The 23,335-nt window shown below is 33.4% G+C and overlaps 1 pseudogene; it reads left to right on the top strand.

The window, feature by feature from the left end:
- Window positions 1–6,414: 6,414 nt before the first annotated feature.
- On the top strand, window positions 6,415–7,474 carry LOC114411247 (annotated as a pseudogene).
- Window positions 7,475–23,335: the final 15,861 nt, after the last annotated feature.

The raw sequence follows: 23,335 nt of genomic DNA, 5'->3' as shown, positions 1-23,335 counted from the left end.
GTTAGATGAGTATGTTATAGCACCGATTAGTCATGGGCTAAGAAAAAGAGTTAGAAACTAAGTATTAGAGATTATTGTGATTTTCTCAAAACCCTAGGTTTGCTAAAATTGGGGATTTTGTCTAATCCCTTGTTCTATTATTTAAATGCTTAGGTTCTGTGGAAAATACAGTGGTTGACCTTCCTAACAGCGGTAGAAGTCAGTGATTGCATTATTTAGGTGAGTAGCTAATATACTTAGCGATTTCCTTAAAGTTCTTTATAGAGGAACAAGTATACTTCTGAATATATATATTTTTGGTGAGCTTGGATATATATTTTGAGATCTTGATAATATATAAGGATGAATGTTGAACTGTTTGTTTAATTTTATTTATGTTGGGTTCATGAAGGATATGTCGTTTGCTACAACGAAGAGATAATGTAGCCTATGAGTTGATTTTTGTACAGTAAATGATATATGTCGTTTGCTACAACGAAGAGATAATGTAGCCTATGAGTTAAATTCTCATAGTATATTTATATGTTCCGTTCACTGCAACGAAGAGATAATGCAGCCTACGAGCTAAATGCCGTAGTTATATAGTTACCGTTCACCACAACGAAGAGATAATGTGGTCTATGTGCACATAGTAGAATAAATGCTTGATTATTTAAAGTAATTATGTTGAATACCAGATTATGAGAAGTTTTGAAATGTATATTCTTTGCGTACAGTGATTTCTGAAAGCAAGTCTATTTTTGTTCATTACTTTCAAGAATGTTATTTTAATATGTTTTGGAAATGGAAAGATTCATGTTAAATGGTGCTCTCTTTCATGTCTGCTTAGTATATTATGCTCTCACTAAGTCCTTGTGACTTACCCCTTATTTTACTCCTTTTCTCAGATCCCCAGTAGTGGAGTAACCGATTTTCTGGGATTTGCTGGCACACCCAGGAACTTGATTATCTTTTTGGGAGGTCCCCATTGTGTCTGATGGATATTTTGGTTGTAACTCCAGCATAATGCAGCTATAGGGACTAGGGTAGTACTAGATTTAGAGGGGACTCCTTTATTTTGGAAATGTAAATGACTCTCTTTTATAGATATGATGATGATGCACTTGATGATTAGTGTTTATAATCCACTTTGCTATTAAATGGATGAGATGAGATACCAGTATATGGATTTGTCTAGATATATATACATTGTGTTCTTTTGCAGGTTATGTTGTATAGGATAGGTTGGCCAGACTAAGAAAGTCATAGTCTGTGCGCCGGTCATGTCCCAAGAGTGGGTCGTGACAGTATAGGGACCAAAACCATAATAGAGGAAATTAGAGTGACAAAAAATATATTAGAATCTAATGCATATATGGCTATAAGCCTAAGAAAATCCAAATACAATATTCCCTCTAATGGTTAAATATTTTCACTAGGTATCTTCACATCAAAGTTTCATTAGACCAAAATATGTGTAGTTTGGTGTCAAATTACATTTTAACTAAATCATCTAGAGTCCTACACAACTTTATTATACTTGAAAGACTATGTTCAATTCAACACTATGCAAAAACAACAAACAATTTTCCTTCTAGGGATTTTTTGAAATATTGGCACAAATATAACACTACAAGTAATAACCAAAGCTTGTCAAAGAGGGAGACTTCTTCCTCGTAATTCACTCGGGATACATGTTTTACAAAGTCAGAGAAAGTTTATAACATTGAGCGCAAGACTAAAGGTAATGATGCAATGACTTTCTTGATTTCCTTGGGGAGTTTCTGAATGTGTCTAACCAGAGGCTTTGCACTAGAAGAAACTTCTTCAACACTACTCATAATAACATATGCTTGTGGAAGTAGTTGAGCATTCCTTTCCACTCTATTAGAATAGAAGGAAACCCTCAAATAAAAACCCATTATTTATTGACACTAGGAAATCTTTTATATTAAAACTTTGCATGTAAATTAACTCAACAGGAAGGCACAATATAGTCAAACTAGCTCCCTTAAAACTTTCTTAGCAACTTAAATAAAGATGGCATGTTTTATGGTATATATAATATATCCCTGTCCAAAGTCCAAACAATAGCTAATTAACTTCAAAAACAGTTTTCAAAGGCCAATGACCAGTGTCCCTTGACATTCTTAATCATGTTGCACAGAAAGCTCAAAAATGTCATATTAGTATTTTGTATGTAGTACTCTTATACCATACATATTATATGCCAATCACATGATGTATATAGTCTTTAAGATAAATTTCTTTTAGAAGGATTGAAATAAAATGACAACATTAAATGAAAAAGATGTAGCAAGTTCATACACACCCTGCTCCCATTAACAATAACCTAAATATCAACTTGGGCAATTGCTTTTGTACAGATGATACAAGGCATTGGAAGACTAATGCTAGTGTGAACTCAGTCCTATCTTCAGTAGAAGCATAAATAATGATGCAAAAAAAGAATTGAGAAGACTTTTTCAAATGAATCATCATCTTTATGGTTAGAGGTCCATTCCTAATAATGATGAAGACTACTAGTGAAGATTGTAAAGAGACCATCAACGCTTGTCTTGTTGATCCAATAATCATACTCCATATACCGATCTTGACTGAAGTTGAAATGCATATATGGGAACTCATTTCGATAAGTATATGGATGCACCTGCACCAATATTAGCAATTCTATTGTCATTTGTTTGATTCTAAAACCATTAATGGAAGAAAATAAAATAGATTAAAGATAGGAAATGCCAAACAGATTCACACAAAACATATAAGACAACAAAATCAAGAATAAATCCGCTCAATCTTCCAAAAATGATCAAATCCATGAAATCATAAGAAAGAAAATAAGCTTTAAACAAGAATTGTACTTGCAGTTTCTTTAAATTATTGATGAATATACAAATGTGTGTTAAGTTACTACTTGAGAACCAGCTTTTGAAGGCAATGAAACAGGGTTATTTGTGATCTAAACATGTTCTCAAATTCTTATAAGCATTAACCCAAATAAGTTAATAATAAAGGCAAAGTTAAGAATCGAAATTCGCCTGATAAGGGCACCATAAAACCTAGATTCTCGAGCAACCTGTTGTTCAAAAGCCTTGGTAGATTGCTTGAAATATTTCCCAACATCCTCCACAAAATAGAAAGTTTGTTCAAAGATTTAATTACTTATCCCAGTAAAATTTAAACCAATTGTTATTGTCATTGACAAGTTTTACAAGACTCAAGTGGCTACAATTTGAGTTTCATTCTTGTACTATTAAAAAATTTCTACAACTTACGACATTGAAAAAAGGGAGGTGATCTTGACTTACTATTATGAACATACATAAAACTTCAAATAAACATCAGCACAAATTTTCTTTAAAGATAAAGAACATATGAGAATATTTACACAGTAACATTGCAGGTTGGTAGCTGTAGATACAACCAAGTCAGCCAAAGCTTCATTTGGTAATAGTTTTGGTCTTGTCATGCTAGTCATTATTACTACATCATTTTCTTCAACCTAAAAACAATAATATGAACAAAACATCATGTATGTATTGTCAGACACTCAGACTACACATAACTTGCAGAATTACAAATTTACACTATAAACAATTACACCAAAAAAATACCTAAGAAAAAACTTAGTCAAAATTCAAAACACGGTTGCCACCCATAATGCAAAGAAGTTGGTTATACAAGAAAGTCTTCATTATGATCAAATGGCATGATCCCTAATTTTATACCCATGATTGTTAGTTCTTTGGAATTGTAAGTTGACATTCAAAAAAGTTTTCTCAACACTATATTACAGTCCTTGATGAATGAAACTAACACAATTTACATGCAGGAATTTTCTTCTAAAGAATGTCCAAAGGAAGCCCTTACTTGAGGTCTTTCCCATGAATGACAGAGAGTAACATGTGCATACAATGTTAATGAGATTTATGATGACAGAGAGCTCCTGCTGAGCCAACTGCAAATTTCTACCATACCCTACCATTGTCATGGCAATGAGGTCTCCTTTGAGCTCTTCTGCTTATTTTTCTTCTCCTTATCCTTCTCAACAGCCCAAGTGAAGTCAATTTGCCTAATTAGGGAGAGTCGCTTCTCATCATAATCCACATCGCTACAATAACACAAAAACACGAACAAGTGCAAAAATGAAGAGAGAAGTCATGGGAAAAAATTGCAAACAGAAATTAGGGTTCAATGTTCTTGTTCATATCAATACTTTTGAAATGGAATCTACATTAGGTAACATTTAGAAGAAAAGATTGAAAAACAGGAAAAGGAGAAGAAAGGAAGCATATAATGGGAATCGTTCAATTCCATTTTATTCAATGGAATCCAATCGCTTGATTGGTAGCTTGTCAAGGGAGATTTGTAATTGCATGTCATCGTCAATTTTCTAGGAAATTTTTTCCTTGAAAATTCCACAAAACCCTATCATCGTCTGTGTTGCGGTGTTAAAATGGGCTCAAGAGTTTAGAGTTCCTAAAATGCAAAGTCGTACGTGCACATGAAATTGACCCAAAATATTAAACTGAAAATCCGACGAAACTAACAACATTAACAAATTAACACAACTAACAAATTAACAAAACCAACAAAACTAGCAAAACCAAAGAACACTCCCCCCCCCCCCCATACTTAAACAACACATTGTCCTCAATGTAGCACAATTAAAAGATTAAAAACAATTAAATCATCAAAGAGAATCGGACAAGTGTAATAAAAGCAAAGAAGGAGATAGGAAAAGAAAAACTCCCTAAGTCATGGTGGAGGAAGAGTAGGGTGGAGTAAGGAAGTCCGACAATGAAAATAAGGACTAAAATCTATATATTAAAATCGCTAAAACCTGACAAGTCTAATTAGCCTAGATATATGGATTCTGGATTTGTCTGTTATCAATACCAGTGAACTAATCAACACTAACACACATACTAACACAATACTAACAATTAAACATAAAACACGAAAGGATTAAACACACAACAATAGCTAGCTATTATGAACCTTTGGACACTGCTCCCCGGCAACGGCGCCAAATTTGATCGAGGCCGTACCCGAATCAAATAAACATTAAAATGTAGTAACTAGGAAGTGATCCTAGGTCGTTTCCCAACGAGCAGTGACAAGCCAAATGTTCATAATATACTTGCAGTAACAGTAACAGTAACGATGGGGGGGTTGTTTGCTTTTGTAAATTAAACAGCGAATATATGTGAATTAGAAAATATCAGAATTAAAACACGTTGCTTCCCCTTGATTCACAAGCAAGTCTCTTATCCTAGGTTACGAGAGTTTATCCTTTATCAGTTTAACCACTTAATCCAACCCTAAATTAAATTACTAAGCGAAATTCAACATAAGGCATTCATTATGTGATTAAGCATCACATACACCAATTACTCATAAACGATCATTAAGCATGAACGTAAATTAAGCGCAGAGACAATTAATCAAGCACTAAGCATGCGTGAATTAAAAGCAACAAATTCAAAGTAATTAGTGAAGAGGAAAAACTAAACAGAATTTAACAGTAATAATAGAACCTCAAAGAGAACTGTGCTTGATCCTCAAGGGAAAACAACGCTGCGGACTTAGCCTTCCATTAATCAAATAGAGAATGAAATTTTATTGATAAAACTAAAAGTCTGAACTGGAATTGTAAAAAAACGAAAAATAAAAGAGAAAGAGAAGAGAGACTAAAACTAAAAACGAAAAATAGAAGAGAGAGAGGAGAGAGAGAGAGTCTCCCGCGAGGGAGAGAGGGAGTCCCTAAACTAGAACCTTGGTGCTGTTATATAGTTTTTTTCAGCCCCAAAGCTTACAAATATGTTTTAAATCCAAGCCCATAAGTAAAATCAAATCAAATCTAGATAAGATAAGATAAGATAAGATCTAGATGAAATAATATCTAGATGAGATCAAATCTAAATAATATCTAGATAAGATAAGATCTAATTTTATAGAATAAATTAGTCTGCCCTCTTCAAGTCCAAACCCAATTCTAGATTCAAGTCCAATGCTAGATTCAAGCCCAATGCTTCATTAATTCCTGAAATTAGATTAAAAACATCAAATTAGCTGAATGGGCCCAAATAATAAAACTGCCTAATTAATTGACAATTAAGACCAATCAATAATTAAAATGGTGCAAAAAGGGTTTAGAAAATAGAAGAAAATGATGGCACATCATACAAGCTCAACTCAACCTGAATTATGAATTTCTCATCTGTGATACTAAGCAGACTATAGTTAAAAAAGGCTTCCTTAAATATATAATTGTTTTGGTTGTTTGGTAAAAAAAAGAGGCTTCCTTAAATATATAATTGTTTTGGTTGTTTGGGCAAACATGACCACAAGCTATCCACCTTCTTATACTAGTAGTTTCTACATGTGTATTCTAAGTCCTTAAGAAAAAGCATGGAAAATGGTCAAATGAGCAATACCAGCAACACAATCTCTGACATCCTTTTCAATGTACTCTCTTCTATTGATTGAAATTCATGTAGGTGTCACTAGTTTGGAATTTGAACCACATATTTAGTGAGGTTCACACCTTCACCCAATAGAAGAGAGTATGTCTAAAAGAAAATATGAAAGACCATGTTGTTAACAAATTTAATGATGAAAAAAAGGGTGAAAACTAAATGATGGAACTTGTTTTTCTCCTACCTTCCCTATTTTTCCGCTTCTAGCAAGAACCTCACTTATCATTATGATCATAGTAAATAGTAATTTGGTTTATGTTAGAATATGGTGCAAGCAGATATTACATTCCAAAAATGACACAACCTTTTTAATTGAAAATATGATATTTTTATAAACTTAAAGGACGCTAAGCACAATCTTCAGAACTCATAGAGAGTGAACCTATATGACACACTCAACAAGACCAACAATAGAAGAGTGCTTCTAAAACTAGAGCAATTGATGTTTTACCTTTAAGCTGAAGTTCAAGCCTAAGCATGTCCAAGCCCTCTGGATCTCATGGCCTTCCACTCTCGAGTAAACAACATCAAAGAGCTTCTAGTGTGAAGTTTGGTAGTGTTCCATGCAAGGCCACAACGTTAACCCAAGAAAACTTGTAAAAATATTACATGTGATTCCAAGAAGTGCAACAATGGATGACATCAAAAAGGCTTATAGGTCAATGGCTCTTCAATACCACCATGATGTGTGCCATGATCCTTCCATGAAGGAGGACTCAACGAGGATGTTTGTTCAACTAAATGCAGCTTACAAGACCTTGTCCAATCCAAGGCTTAGAGAATAGTATGATAATGAATTGGCTTTCAAAAGCGAAGTGATGAGTGTTAGTAGTGATCATGAGAGATGGAGAAGTGTGAGTGTTAGTACTGAACATGACAGATGGGAAAGTAGGTTTCATGAGCAAGTGATTGAGTTGAAGACGAGGTCTCATAGACATATGGGACAAAAGGATGGATCATCGGGTAGTAAAATGAGAGCACAAAAACATTAGAGGCAAGAATTAATTTTCTTGAGTCATGTATTTTTGTTGAAATAGATTCAATCTTTCATGTACTTAACTGTACAAACTCTACATAGCCAATTCAGTTTTTCTACAATTCTTTATACTATATATAGCCAATCATTTTTATTTCATGAATTAAATATCAAATACAAGTATGATTCAATTTCTTCTAAGGTTAGGTAATAAGGTATGTAAGGAGAGCACACATAGTATGATTCAATTGCTACAATTCAATTGGTTCACTTAGAAGAAGATATGTAAGGAGAGCACAGTCGCACACATGTCCAAACTTCACCAAATATAAGTGGGCATGCGGATTAGACTGTCCTAACCCAGAGTTAAATGGAGCAACTCGAATAACCCATATTTGCATTAGTTCATATTGAATGAACCTGCATAATTTCACATTTAAATGGTTTGTTTCCAAATTGTTCTAGATATCTATTTCTTTTGCAAATATGTTTACTTTTTTAGTTGACTCACAAATTATTTGGTCTAGCCCAATATGATTTTATTTTTCTCTTACATATAAAATGATTTCAGTTAACTAAAGTAGAATTGTTAACCAATAATATTGAGATAGTTGAATATGCATCTATATTGAAAACTCGAAATAAGAGGTTTGTAGTTCATGGTGATTTTAATTAACTTGAACAAGATTGTCTTTCATATAAAATATATATGGTCTAGACTAAAAAGAAATAGTTACATGGGCAAAGCACTATATGACACACTCAACAAGAACAACAAAAATGGCCACATCCATGAAGACACGTGAACAAAGACCAATCCTTAACGAAGAACCCCAAACCCCAATGTTCCTCCACCGCAGCCTAGACCACAACCCTAAACCCTAATGCTCTTTCCGCCACACCCCAAACCTCCAATGTCATCAACGGCCACACCTACTCCTGCCCCAACTGTAACACCCTGATATATATATATATATATATATATATATATATTATTAGTAATTATGTTTGATGTTTGATTATTTGTTGCGTTATTTTCATCCGTAATTATTTTTAAGGAAGTTAATTTAGTTAATAGAGGGGTGTGGATAGATAAGGATCTAGCTTCTCAAAGAAGCCTCTTGAGAAAGCTTCTCAAAGAAGTCACGAGGAAGCTTCTGGAGGAAGCCTCTTAATGAAGCTTCTAGAGAAAGCTACATGAAGCTGCCTCGGTAAAAACGCTGCCCAGCCTTCGTTAACCGTTGGATCTTCTCGAAATTTGGTCTGCAACTTCACAAGACAATTTTCCATGATTTGATCGTTGGGATCTTTGAGAAGATATCTGGAGTTTGCTAGACGCCTCTTAATGAAGCTTCTAGAGGAAGCCTCTTAATGAAGCTTCTAGAGAAAACTACATGAAGTTGTCTCGGTAAAAACGCTGCTCAGCCTTCGTTAACCGTTGGATCTTCTCTAAATTTGGTTTGAAACTTCACAAGACACTTGTCCATGATCTGACCGTTGGGATCTTTGAGTAGATGTCTGGAGTGTGCTAGAAGATTCCGTTCCTGAGGGCATCTCTTATTTAAGCATTTCAGCCTTTGTTTTCGTGTAGCTTAGGAAAAACGTCATTTCTTCTTCTTTCTTTCTTCCAAAGCCATTTCTAAAGTTCCAAGAACTTTCTCCATCACCCACAACCACCATTAGCCACCACAAACCATCGTTGTTCTCCACACCGAGAGGAACCCTTCAACCGAAGCAGAATCTTCCAACTTGGCTTGCGGTTTCGATAGAGAACGAAACCCTAATGTAACCTTTCATTTTCTTTCGAGGTAACCATGGTTCTACGCTTGTTTCTTGTTAGTTTCATCTTGTCTTTGCATCTTTTCTGACTTTGGAACCGCCATTGTATGTCTTATGCTTCCTTTGAAAAACTTTTGAGAAAGAGACTTTGTAAACGTTATCCTTTCATGAAATGCATGTTATTTTCGTAATATACACTGAACCCCGGTCACATTGGCGTGGTCGGAATTTCCAAATGATGTTCCTTTGTAAAACCCGAAATGCTCTCAGCTCTTTCAAGTAGTGATGTAGGTGTTTGACCCAGAGCATTGTTACTAGCTTTGTTTTTTGAAATCCATACTAAGTCTCCTTCGTTTTGGCATAGTAGAGGCTTACGTGGAATCGACGAGCAAGGACGAAAAGGAATCTTCAAGTGACGCAACAAGGAATCCACGGGGTAGCTCACGATAGGTAAGGGGAGTTTATTATAAAACTTACCATTTTAACACCATAGTTAGGGCCAGGGAACCTAGCTATGAGGATATTTGCCTGTCCCTGTTGCATGCTGATTTTTCTTCAAAGAAAATTACGTTTTAACTAATGGGATGCGATATATATATATATATATATGTATTGTGATGAATGATATTGTTTTGGTTGTTTGAAATGTGTTGTTTGAAGACCGTGCGTGTGAAAATGATATTGTTGTGTTTGTTAGAATTGTTGTTGATGTTGCTATTGAGGATTTTAATTGATATGTGATGATAATGATAATTATGATGATATTGATTTGAGATGACGTTGTTAATAAAGATCATGTCAACATGAATTGTTATTATTGATGAATATGTGAATATGAAATGAGGTTGTTGTTGTTGTTGATAACGTCATTGAGATGAGATGATATTTATGTTGTGAATGACATGGAAATGGAATGTTGATTGATGTTGGAAATGCATTGGCATGTGCATGTTGTGTATGTTCGTGGGGGGCACTGTGCACTGACCTTTCAGGGTCTTTGGCACTAGCTTTTGGCCACGTTCATATGTTGGATGTTGTGTATGATCGTGGGGGGCACTGTGCACTGACCTTCTAGGGTCTTTGGCTCTAGCTTTTGGCCACGATCATACGTCGTATGGAGTGTATGTCATGGGGGGTAGAGTGCACTGACCTTGTCGGATGGCCCAGACGTGGGTAACTAGCGTGGTTAGAGAATCTAAGCATTTCTAAGGGGATGCTTAGGCGCTTTAATTGGTCCATGGTTTTTGGCACTTACTTTTGGTCGTGATCATAGCTCATACGACACAAGAAATAGAGTAACTGTGGCCAAGTGTACTTTGTACTAGGGGGCTTGTCACCTGGTAGGGAACACCTTTGGGCTCCCAGACTTATCACCTATAGGAGGGGGGCTGTTACGTGCACAACCGGGTGGTCTTGACAAACTCAGCATAGTTCCCTAAGTGAGAGTGTCGTGTGGACACGCTTAGGCTATTTCCTGAGATTTGGTTGTTGTTGGTACGCACCACATTGCATCTGAGTGTTGAGTAAGGTGCATGCATCATTCTGTGCAATCTTGATTGGGTCCATGGATGGATGATGAGTAATTGTTGGATGTGAATGATGAATATTTGTTGGATATGAGTGTTGAATAATGATTGTTGTGCATGCTTATGATGTTTGCCTATGTTCCTTGCTAATTGTGGTTATTTGGAATTGATATTGGTTCTTTTATAATAAACTCACCCTTGCAATTTTGTATCGTGTGGTTGATACCTGTGATGATCACGAACCTTGTTCGTGGGAGCAGAATGACAGTGGCAGGGTGTAGGGAGTAAGATTCTGGTGAGGAGCCGCCGAGCCGACGTGATGACGCTGGTGTTATTTTGGGAGAGAGTTGTGTTTTGTAATCAACACCTCCGTAGTTGGTTTTCAAGTTTTATTTTGTTGAGTTAAAGATGTAAAACTTGAATTTTAAGTATATATATATGAACATATTTAATTTTCGTTATGTGTATGACATGTACTGAATTATTGTTTTTATGTAATTATGCATATTCACTTAAGTAGTGGCGTGTTGTTGGATGAATTTATGTTGTGACAAAATCACTTCTATTTTCATAAGCAAAAATTAAGGGAGTTCTTTTTATAAAAATTGAAATTATCGAATATTAGAGTGTGGATACCGTAGCGACGAGGCGGGTCGTTACACCAACAAAATTCAATTAAGAATTAGGAAAATGCAAGAAAGGGGTTCATGCCTTCTAATGATGAAAGCACAGTGGTGGAGGGGTTCACAATTCGACGTGGATAGTGGCACAATGGTGATGAGAACACCATGACAAATAAATCACCACGACGACGAGAGCAACAAAGGTAAAGGGACGAGGAGAGCAACAGAGGTAAGGGCAAGGCACGATAGTGTTTAAGACTAGGGCGCGAGATCTTGAGAGGACTTCACACTCAGGACTTTTAATTTGTAGATTCAATATGACGATAGTTCTCCAAAGCCTTCTTTAAACTCGACCTATCTATGATGGTTTTCACCAAAATTTTCATCGTATTGAATGTGTTTATGTCACCAGCCATTTCTTAAAGACGGTTTTGGTACAACTGTCATTGTTTCGACCTCATAAAAGGCTATTTTTGTAGTAGTGACCACCTCAAGCTATCAAGATAAACATAGATGGGAGCTTTTGTAGAAATCTAGGCACAACAAGATTCAACAACATTCTTAGAGAGAAGTTTGGCAAATGGATTACAGGGTTCAAGGGGTACTACGATTTCAGTTCAAACATGACAACTGAATCATATGGCATCTAACATGGCCTTCGTATTACAAAGGATGTTGGTTTTCATGTTGTCATTTGTGAGGCAGATTCCAAAACAACGCTACAAATGATTACCCTAGGTACCTCAAAATCAACATGCACCACTTATTTTTTCCATTCGAGTCTTTCTCGAGCATAATTAGAGTTATCCTTTGACTACACTCTGCGAGAGGGAAACACATGTGCAAATTGGTTGGCGAAGTCTGGAGCAAACTCTCATGATCATTTTAATTAGTTTCATTAGTTATTGTCCTCAACTCATGCATCACTTGTTATTATCTGATGTTATGGGTTCTATTTTCTCAAGGCTTTAGTTTTCCTCCCTGTTTTGTTTTATTTTTCACTAGGGGAAGAGAGGCACTTCATATCTCTCTAAATTTTTAAATAATTAAAAATAGAAGTTAAATACAGTTAATGAAAAAATAACAAAATAAAAAATAATAATAATATAAAAGTAGTGGAAAGTTAATGTAAGTTAGAATAAAAAATTGAAATTTAGGAAGGGATTTAAGGGTAAAATTGTCTAATGAAATGTGTACACCAAATGAGATAATTCTCATTATTAATATTTATAGATACTCATAAAAAGATAAGAAGAAAAAATGAAATGCATTTCTCCATTAGTTGACCATTGGCTAATTTGTAAATGTCCTCGCATATTTTAGAAAAGTTATATGAGAGAGCTTCTATAAATTAGCTAATGATTAGCTAATGGAGAGTAGATTTTATCTTATGGAAAAGTTCATCTCTTTTTATTCTTCTCTTAGACGTGCTTCTAAAGAAGTTTACCCAAACAAGCCCTTAAAATATTTGAAAAGTATTTAAATCAGCATAAGCACATGCAAAATTATTTTTTAAATTTTCTCATGATGCATTTAAATTTACAAGTATAAAAATAATATTGATTCAATATCTAAATTGATAAAATGTAAATACTCTTAAATTAAAATTGATAAGAAAATACTTTTCTAAATTACTATATTTCATAAACCCTAAATCCTAAATCCTAGATCATATATTAGTATAAATTTGTTTAATATTCTCTTGATACACATCAAAATTTTCAGAATATATATATATATATATATATATATATATATATATATATATATATATATATATATATATATATATATATATATATATATATATATTAAAAGTATATAAAAATAGCATGTCATTGGTTCAAGTAAAATTAGACTCAAAATTACTTAAAAAAAGGTTTGAGGTTTAAGCCTCATAAAAAAGAACATATAATGGGGAAATTGCCCCTATTTTTTAATTGAATATATTAAATAATTATATTTTTCTCCTATAAGAAAATAGGTATGGTCCTCATAAGATAATTTTCTTAAAAAAAAGATGAATATAAAAAGTTATAAAAGTTAAAAGTGAAAATAAATAAATTGGTACTAATTTTATCCACTTTACCTTTTTAATTTTTACCATTTCTAATTCCTTTAGTACCATTTTAATAAAACTTATATTATTTTTCATCTATGAAAATATTATAACTATTTTTTCACCCCATTAAAAAAATATTTGAATTTGCCACTACTTGTGGATGAAAAAAAATAGTTGGGAAGAGACCCTGTTAAATGTGGTTAGCCAAGTCTGTTAATAGAAATTAGTCATTAACTTATCACTAAAGTTGATAAATATTTCACATCAATAACATGTGACAAAAAAAGCAATATACAATAACAATTTGATTATTAATTAGACTCAACAAAATCATAGTGTACATAAAGTTATTATAGTATAATATTGAGGGGTATGGGTATAAATAAGTCAAGACAAGCTTAACATTAGAAATTTAGGCTTGACTTGTGAAAAAAAAAAAGGTGGCTCAAACTTGTTCATTTAGTTAAACTAGCCCAACTAAAAGCTTGGGTTTGACTTGTTTAAAAAAACTAAAGCTTGAACTTGACTTATTTAGTCATTTATAACTTAATTATTTTTTATTTTGTAAAAAAATTTCTTATAAAGTTTTTAACTTTATTAATTTAGTATTTAACAAAACATTTTAATACTATGTGTAATAATCTAATTATAAAAATATGGTTAAACAAGTAGTATGATATTATGGAATCTATGTAAACGAGTTGCTCAAGAGCTATTAATGTTGAGCTTGTAAAACTTGGGTTTGGTTCATTAAATAATTGAGTCCAATCTAAAGCTTGATTTCGAGTATATAATTAAACAGAATTTAGAAATTCCATGTTGAAAATCTTTCTTGTTTTCTTATTTATTACTTGTTTATATTATTTAGGAAGAGTATCCCTTTTTTTAGTAAGAAATTGTCAAAAATTCAAGAAACCCATGAAATTTATAAAAAAGGAAAAAAAAATAGATGTCGAAAAATTTTTACAAAGAGTACAAACTAAACAAAAACAAAAAAGATCCACAAACGAGATTGATCAAGCTTTTAACGAGTCAAGTTTGAATAGTTCACAAATAATTTACCTCATTTACATTTTTACCAAGGGGTTTAGTTCAATTGATGGAACAATACATATAAATTGTGATAAATCCACTATTACTCAAAATTGATTCCAATAGATAAAAAATAATTATTTTAGTGTAGTTATTGTAACTTATTGAAATATATTTCGATTTCCTCAATATTGCATATTAGTTTAAGAGAAGAGTTTAACTGTTATATTTTTACACTATTAATCAAACAAAAATTACTATTGATATGACTTTTAAAACATTAAATATAAAAATAACAAACTTACTTTATGTTACAATGTCATTGCATAGCCTGAAACAAAATATTCTCTTTTATTACGATCAACATTATATATTAGTGTATATACTCAATATTTATGGAACATATTTCATCCATTAATACTCTATTAAATGTTTTGTTCAGTAAACACTTTGATTTCAACAAAATGCATGGCATATAAAATATGCTTGCATATTTTATTATTCAACTAACATTATTTTGTGTATTTTATTATTTTTTTTATTTTTACATATTCTACCATTATATTGGTAACAAAATGAGTTGTTTCATAAAAATTATTGACAAAAATGACCTCATTTTTAAGACACATTAACACTTTGTTACACATTTAATTGATCAATAAAATATTTAAAAATTGAAAAATATAACTATAAAATGCACAAAAAAACTTGAATAAAAAATTTGAGAAATGATAAAGTTGAATGGTAAAATATCATGGCTCTTTTGCGTATTAGTTAAAAATTAAAAATAAAATGATTTAATAAAAAGAAAATATCATTATGTTAAAATATAAAAAATAATATTTGTTTTCAAATAATATAAAGGTTTTAATAAAATATATAAAATATTCTTTAATTTGTGTTCTTAACCCGTGGCAGACATATAAGATAAAAAAGAAAATAAAGGAAAAACCTGGGAATAAGGATTCGCATCACATGATTTGACGGGGAGGAAAGGACACTGAATGAGATAGACGCAAGTGCAAGTGTGGTAGTTCAAAAGTTTGGCAGGAAAATCGAAAGTTAAAGATGGCGTACTTTATTTAAGATTAAATGAATTTAAACGAGTAAATAAGTATTTTGATCCCTCTTGACTCTTTTTATAAATTAGTCCTTATCTTTTTTAAATGTAAAAAATAGTCTATATCTTTATATAAGTTTTATAAAATAGTCTTTGTCGTTAAATTTAAAAGTAACGCCATTAGTGAGGTTGACAATTTTAGTATCACATAGACTATCCAACATGATAAATTATCCCAGATTGGGATACTTAGACGGGACTTTGATGCAAAATTTAAGGGCATGTTATCAAAATTTTGAGTTGCATTCTTAAGTCGTGAACTTTTGAGCTGAATCCTTGAGACAGAACTCGAACTGTCGAACTCCAAAGTCCACGTTACAAATAGCGCATTGCAAACCGCGAAGCTAAGCCAACTCCCTAAAAGAAACACAATTTAATCAAAAAAAAGAAGAAAAATGTGATGAAGCTGAAAATCCAAATCGTGCAGAGCAAAGAAGGCATTGACATTTGAACGATGGAGCCACGAAACCCTTCTCCGTCACTGTCACCGGTTCGTGTCCTCATTCGCCCTTGTCGTCTCCGTCCTCCTCCTCCTCCTCCTCCGACCATCCCTCTCTGGCACCAGTGTCGTGGCTCCCTCGCTCCTCCGACGGCGTGTGATGTGTCATAATTTTCTCCTATTTCTTAACCCTTTTTGTCACCATTTTAATTACTGATTAGCCTTAATTGTCAAACTAATTATGCAGTTTTATCATTTGGGCCTACTTGACTAATTTTTTGTTTTTAATTTAATTTCAGGAGAATTATAAGCAATTGGGCTTGAACCCAGAATTGGGCTTGGACTTGAAGAGAGCAGACAATTTTATTTTATCAAATCTTATCTGATCCATATTTTATTTTATCTAGATTTTATTTCGTCCAGATTTTATTTCATCCAATCTTATCTTATCTTGTCCAGATTTTATTTTATTTCGTTTATGGGCTTGGACTTAAAATAGATTTGTAAGCTTTGGGGCTGAGGACCTATATAACAACACCAGGGTTTTAGTTTAGGGAGTTTTTTCGAGAGGAGAATAATTCTAGGATTTTAGAATTCAAGTTTTTACTGTTCATGCGCACTGTTTACGTAGAATAAAATTCATTTTCTGCAATTTCGTTTCTGCTTCATTCTACAATTTCGTTTTCTGTTGATTAATGGAAGGCTAAGTCTCCAGCATTGTTTTCTCTTGAGGATCAAGCAAAGCTCTCTTTGAGGTTTTGTTATTACTATTGAATTCTGATCAGTTTTTTCTCTTCACCAATTACCCTGTATTTGTTGTTATTAATCCATGCATGCTTAGTGCTTGATTAGTTGTCTCTGCGCTTAATTTACGTTCATGCTTAATGATCAGTTTCGTTCATGATTAATTGGTGTATGTGTTGCTTAATCACATAATGACAGCCTTATGTTAATTTTCGCTTAGTAATTTAATTTAGGGTTTGAACTGGTTAGGAATAAATCCTCGTAACCTAGGATAAGAGACTTGCTTGTGAATCAAGGGGAAACAACATATTTTAATTCTGTTATTTTCTAATTAAAATTTTCTTGTTGTTTAAATTACAAAAACAAACAACCCCCCCCCCCCAATTCGTTATTGTTTTATCACTATCTATTATGAACGTTGGTTGACCATTGCTCGTTGGGAGACGACCTAGGATCACTTCCTATATACTGCATTTTTAATGTTTATTTGATTCGGGTACAGCCTCGATCAACATGGTGGTCGTCAGCTTCATCGCGCGGCGGCACGATGATTCCGTGTAGCTCCTCAACCACTTCATCGACTCCAACGTCTTCGCCTCCGGCAACCTCGACGCGTCGCTGCTCATCGACGATGAGGAGGCGAGGGAGTGGTTCGAGCGGAGGAGAATCAGCTACTTTCACGACCACGACAAGGAGATTTTGTTCCTTCTGTTCTTTTCCACTCGCTATCCGATGAATCATGTTGTCGCCGTGCCATCGGGATTCGATTCCGCCATCAAAGAGCACGAGTTCGGCAACCTACAGGGAATGCTTTTCATGTTCTCTGTAAGCCATTTTCTTCACTCTTCTAAACACCTTATATTATTATGCAAAAAGAATATTAAAGTATCAATAACCTAATCTTATCGTCTAAATTACATAGAAGATATGATAATGTTTTTCTTATATTTAGCGATAAGTTTGTAGAATTAGTGTAGGATTTACCAATTTATATCATGAAAGAGTTAAGACTGTTACCTTCAGTGAATTTGGAACTCCAATTTTAGTTGTTGTAGTTAGTTTTTTAAAAAAAAGAATTGTAGTGTGTTCTGTGTATGCTGTTAATTTTAAATGCAAGTTTGTCATGTTATCATATATATTCAGGAGGGGTCACATTTTGGTACTGGGATTTTAAGGAATTTTCGTGTGCTGCAAGCAGCCAAGCATGCTATGGCTCCTTTTGTTAGTTCAATTAGACTTTTGAGTTCGATAGTTCGAGTTGTCAAGGGCACGTTATCAAAATTTTAGGGAGGTGCATTCAATTTTTTAAATTTTGCATCAAAGTCCAGTCTACGTGTCACAATCTGAGACAATTTGTCACGTTGGATAGTCTATGTGACACTAAAATTACTAACAATGCATCTCAGTAACGGCATTACTTTTAAATTTAACGGCAATGACTATTTTACAAAACTTATGAAAAGATATGGACTATTTTTTACATTTCAAAAAGATAGGGACTAATTTACAAATGGAGTCAAAAGTCAAGGACCAAAATGCCTATTTACTCGAATTTAAACATGCAATTATATATATATATATATATATATATATATATATATATATATATATATATATATATATATATATTATTTTAATTTTTTTTTACCAAAATTAAGAATAATATAAAAAATTATTTATAAAAAATTATTTGAGTTTTTTTATTCATTATTGATCCGAATTCAATGACATGTGAAAAAACTTATTCACTTCATTTTATAATAATTGTTGTATAAGAAAAAAATCTTAAAATAATTATCATTTAATTTTTTACTGTACAATTAAATTATTTTTTAATTATATTTTTTATAATATTAATGATAGTCAAGGAAAATTTAAAATGAATTATTAATGATAAGATTACTTTTATAAAATTATTTTTTTTATTTATTGATTTTTTTAGTCTATATAAAATAGCCTACCAAGACAGTTATAAAATGAAGAGAGTAGTATATATTATGACTATGTTTGATAAAATTACTTGATAAACTAGGTAAAAAATTATTAGTTAGGAGCTAAAAAGTTAGATATTAGTAGCTTATAAGCTAGTTTATTTATCATAAGCTTATGAGTAGACTACCAATCTAATTAAAGTGCAAAGTGTTTATAAGTGTACTCTTGACTGAGAAGTCAATGACTTGAATTATAAAAATAAAAATAAAAGAGGATGAATTGATTATCTCGAATTAAAGAAACTTGGACAAGATAAATAAGTTATTTTCCTTTGTCTTAATTATAAAAAAAATCATTTTTCTTAATTTTATATATAAAAAAATTTAACTAATTTTATCTTATTTAATATTATTATCGCTAAAATATCTTTCATTTAATTGAGATTTTGATTTTAATGATTATTTATTATTTCCAATATCAAGTTTGAATGAAGGATAAATTAAGAAAAAAATAATTTTTGATTAAAATTGATGTAATTAAATACGAATAACCAACTTTTTTTAATTAAGGTGAATAATTTTTTTATATTTGAGATGAAAGCAAATATCCTGCTGGTAATGATAAATATATGCATGGATGGGTCAATAAAAATCAGGGTTAAATGAAAGCAAAGATCGAAAATCACAATTTTGGAACCGAATGTATTGATTGAGGTTAATCAATCAAAAGAAAAGAGAAAAAGGTCACGAGCACAAAAAGAAGGGAGAGTGACCGACATAAGCGTAATAACTTGGTACTTTGATCGGGGAGACAAATCACAGAAGGGGCAGTGGGCACCATTAATCATCCCATGGGAATAATTTCTGGTGGTCTTAAAGAGTGGTTCGTTTTCACCAGCCACGATTCCTTTCGCAGAAAACAACCCTTCTCACCAATCAACCATCTTCTGACAATCCAGGGCTGAAACTCATTTCCTTGCTACATTATGGCTTTGGTTGGTGCGAGTTACAAAATAGAGTATGAAATATAATTCATAAAGTTGTATGCGGTTGATAATAATACTCAATCTCCTTTTAAGAATGGAAATCTAAGTAATCAATTTTTTAAACAATTATTTTTAAGACTGAGATTTATATTTGATTAAATAAATATTTAAATATGAAAAAACTAATTAAATTAGACTCAACGAGCAAACCAACTGTGTAATTTCAATTTTTAAATTGATTTTTACTTTTTAAATTATTTTTTAACACATTCCCGTAAATGGTTGTTTATTTATTTATTGGTAGACCACCCCACTAATTAACCTATGGCTAAATGGGTTGAATTGAGATTTATAACCCACTTTTTTTCTTTTTCTTTTTAGTGTTGCTATGGGTTCCTATTTCAATAGTTTTTGCCCCCATTTGAATTTTTCCACCCCTCCCTCTTCTTTGTGCCTCCCACCTTCCTGACACTCTCACCTTCTCTTTCCGTTCTCCTCACCTTAACCCGAACCCCTTCTCCTTCCTAATTCTTTTCCATCCTTTTTTAAACCCTTTCCAACTCTCATCCTTCCCTTCCTAACCATGCCCATCCCTTCTCTTTCTCCTTCCCTTTTGTGCGTTTGCATCTGAGGCATTTTTTCACAAATTCAAGTTCAACGAAATCACGATTTTGTTGTTTTTTTTTTGAAAAACAAATAAATAACGAAATTGTGATTTTGTTGTGTTTTGACACAACGGAATTGTGATTTCATTAAGTATTTTTGGGATTTGAATATACAACGGAATTGTTGTGTGTTTGGAAAATCAACACAATAGAATCATGATTCTGTTGTTTGTTTGGACCAACAACACAACGTAGTGTGTTTTGATGTTTTTTTTATTTTTTTTATTACTTTTAAACTAATGTAGTATTTTTTATTTTATTTTCTTAGTTAAATATAATTGTTTATTATGAAGGATTACTTACTTTTTTTATTTTTAGATGGCTCGCACAAAGCAAACATCGTATGTTGCTGGATGCAACTCCCCCCATGAAGGCCTTTCGTAGGAAAAGGAAAATGTTGAAGGAGGCATCATAGAGTGATTGCATCAGCGTGTGATCGACTTGTTGATGGGCGACAGCAGCAGCCAACGACAAATCCAGAGCTAGAGCCACATCCACAACCAAGGCTAGCTACTGATAGGATAATTGGACCTCCATTTGGAGGAGGTCTAGTAGATTCATCCCTTATTCGATCATATAAGACCTACTGTGTTGGTCATGTTTGGATCCATCAGAAGTGGCTAGAGCTAAAGCTTGTCAGTTATTGTGCCCAGGTGCTAATGTACCTTACTCATTTGCAAGCTAGGGCTTATATTGACCAGTCAGGGTTATCAACTCTTGTTACAATGTGGTATCCTACCACAAATAAAGGCTTAGTGAATGCCTCTGTTGAGAGGTGTCACTATGAGACATCTTCCTTCCACCTGCCTATCAGAGAGATGATCATCACTCTGGATTATGTGTCTTGTCTATTGCACTTGCCTGTGACAGGTAGACCCATTGATCATTCTCATTGACCTTTGACAGAGACAAGGTGAAGATCCTGATAATGACTCATCTTGGCATTCTGACATAGACAGAGGTTGCAGGCATGAGGTTGACGTAGCTGGCATACTTGTATCAGAGATATGTTAAGTCTGGCTCCTATGTTTGGGCTGCCATGAGCTCCACTCATGTCCATGTTGCCTACCTCCAATACCTCAGCAACTTGGATGCTTGCCACAAGTACACGTGGGGAGTAACTACAATAGCGTACCTTTGTGACCATCTCTCATATGCCAACCAATATAACAATAAGCAGTCAGGATGTTTTATGAGGTTACTCATGGTAATGACAATTATTTTAGTACTGTAGTTCTTTTCATTAATATTTTTTTATTACTATAACTATTTATTTATAGTCATGGATGTTTGCACATCTACCTTATGTTGGCTACAACGAGGTGAAGGCTTACGATGTTGACAACCCGCTAACCACTAGATGGAAGGCATTGAGAGATTCCAGATATGCCCTTTCGGTCAGGCTAAGATTTGATGACCTATAGATGAATGTTCTGGTCTGGTGTCCACATGAGGAACACATGGGTGTGAGGCCTTTCCCACAGTAGACCCTTTTTTGTTGCTTCATCAAATGTGTGACTAACATGAGACCTTATCGTCCATAAAGGATGTTGAGGTAGTTTGGGCATGTACAGATGATTTCACGCCAGCCACCTCCGTCCTACGTATCAACATTGTGATAAGGTGTGGGTGGAGTGACAACAACATATATTCCTCTAGGAGATGTTATGCTACCTGGGGGTCCTTGGGCTTAAACCTCTGACTGGTTGCCTTGGTTTTACAAGGTTTCCCACCCTTATGTCATTTCGTCGGAGGAGGGACAACCACGTGTGGTCCTATCGTTTACTGCCCATCTCAATACAACCACAACCTGGACAGCCACTGACAGACTATGTACCAGGTGGAGTCTACTCGTTCTAGGTAATGCAAATTGAGTTTTGTTGATTTTTTCCCTAAATTGTCACTAAAAAAATTGTTACTAATTGTAATTGTTATTGTAGGATCGATTTCAAATGGTGCCAGGAGCTATGCAAAGCTTGTTGGACCTTAGAGTTGTGCCAGAGAGATGGAGTCATCATCAGGTCATACAACAAGCTTTGCAATTGTTGTAGGAAGGCTTAGTAGCTAGGTGTAGCTTAGACACATAGAGATAATGGAAGAGGTCATCCAAGGATGGTGACAAAGATGGCAAGAAGAGCGGCAAAGGCGGTTGATTATTGTCTTGGACATATATTATTATTATTATTATTATTATTATTATTATTATTATTATTATTATTATTATTATTATTATTATTATTATTATTATTATTATTATTATTGAGAAAGACAAATTCAGATTAAGGAACAAGAAAATAGATAATCGTAACACATGAGAACAGGAGTATCGTTGTTATTGAAGATCAAGACAATGAGATTACAGTGTGTGGGTTTAGCATTCTCGTCGCACTTAACCCTTTTAACTAACTCCCTTATATAAGAGTGTAACAGACTGAAACAAAAATAACAAAAAAAAGTTACAAATAGAAGTTGTTATTTGAACCATCTAACAACTAACTAAACAGATTGGACGAACATTATTAGACATGATTGGACACTTCACTGGACGTTAGACATGTTCCAGCATAAAGGACTAGATTGGATGATACAGATAGTGTCGTCCAGTCACCTCTTTTGGTGTCATCCAATCACCTCTTTCAAAAATCTCCACCTTGGTTCAATAATAATTCTAAACCCAATACATATAGTTATTTCCAGCAATCTACATTGAGTAGATCCAAACACTGCATAAATTTGCTTTTAGGAATATGCTTCGTGAACATATCCGTTGGGTTTTCTCTTGTATTAAGTTTTTGGAGTTCAATCCTCTTCTCAATACAAATGAAGTGATATCGGACTTCAATGTGATTAGTCCTTTCATAAAGGACTTGATCCTTGGCCAAGCAGATTACACTCAGACTGTCATAGAAAATGATAGCTTTATCTTGTGGAAACCTAAGATTGCTTATAAGACCCATTAACTAGATTCCT

Source organism: Glycine soja, chromosome 5 (assembly GCF_004193775.1).
Source record: "Glycine soja cultivar W05 chromosome 5, ASM419377v2, whole genome shotgun sequence".
Lineage (NCBI taxonomy): Eukaryota > Viridiplantae > Streptophyta > Magnoliopsida > Fabales > Fabaceae > Glycine > Glycine soja.
This window is presented reverse-complemented; position numbering and strand designations above follow the sequence as displayed.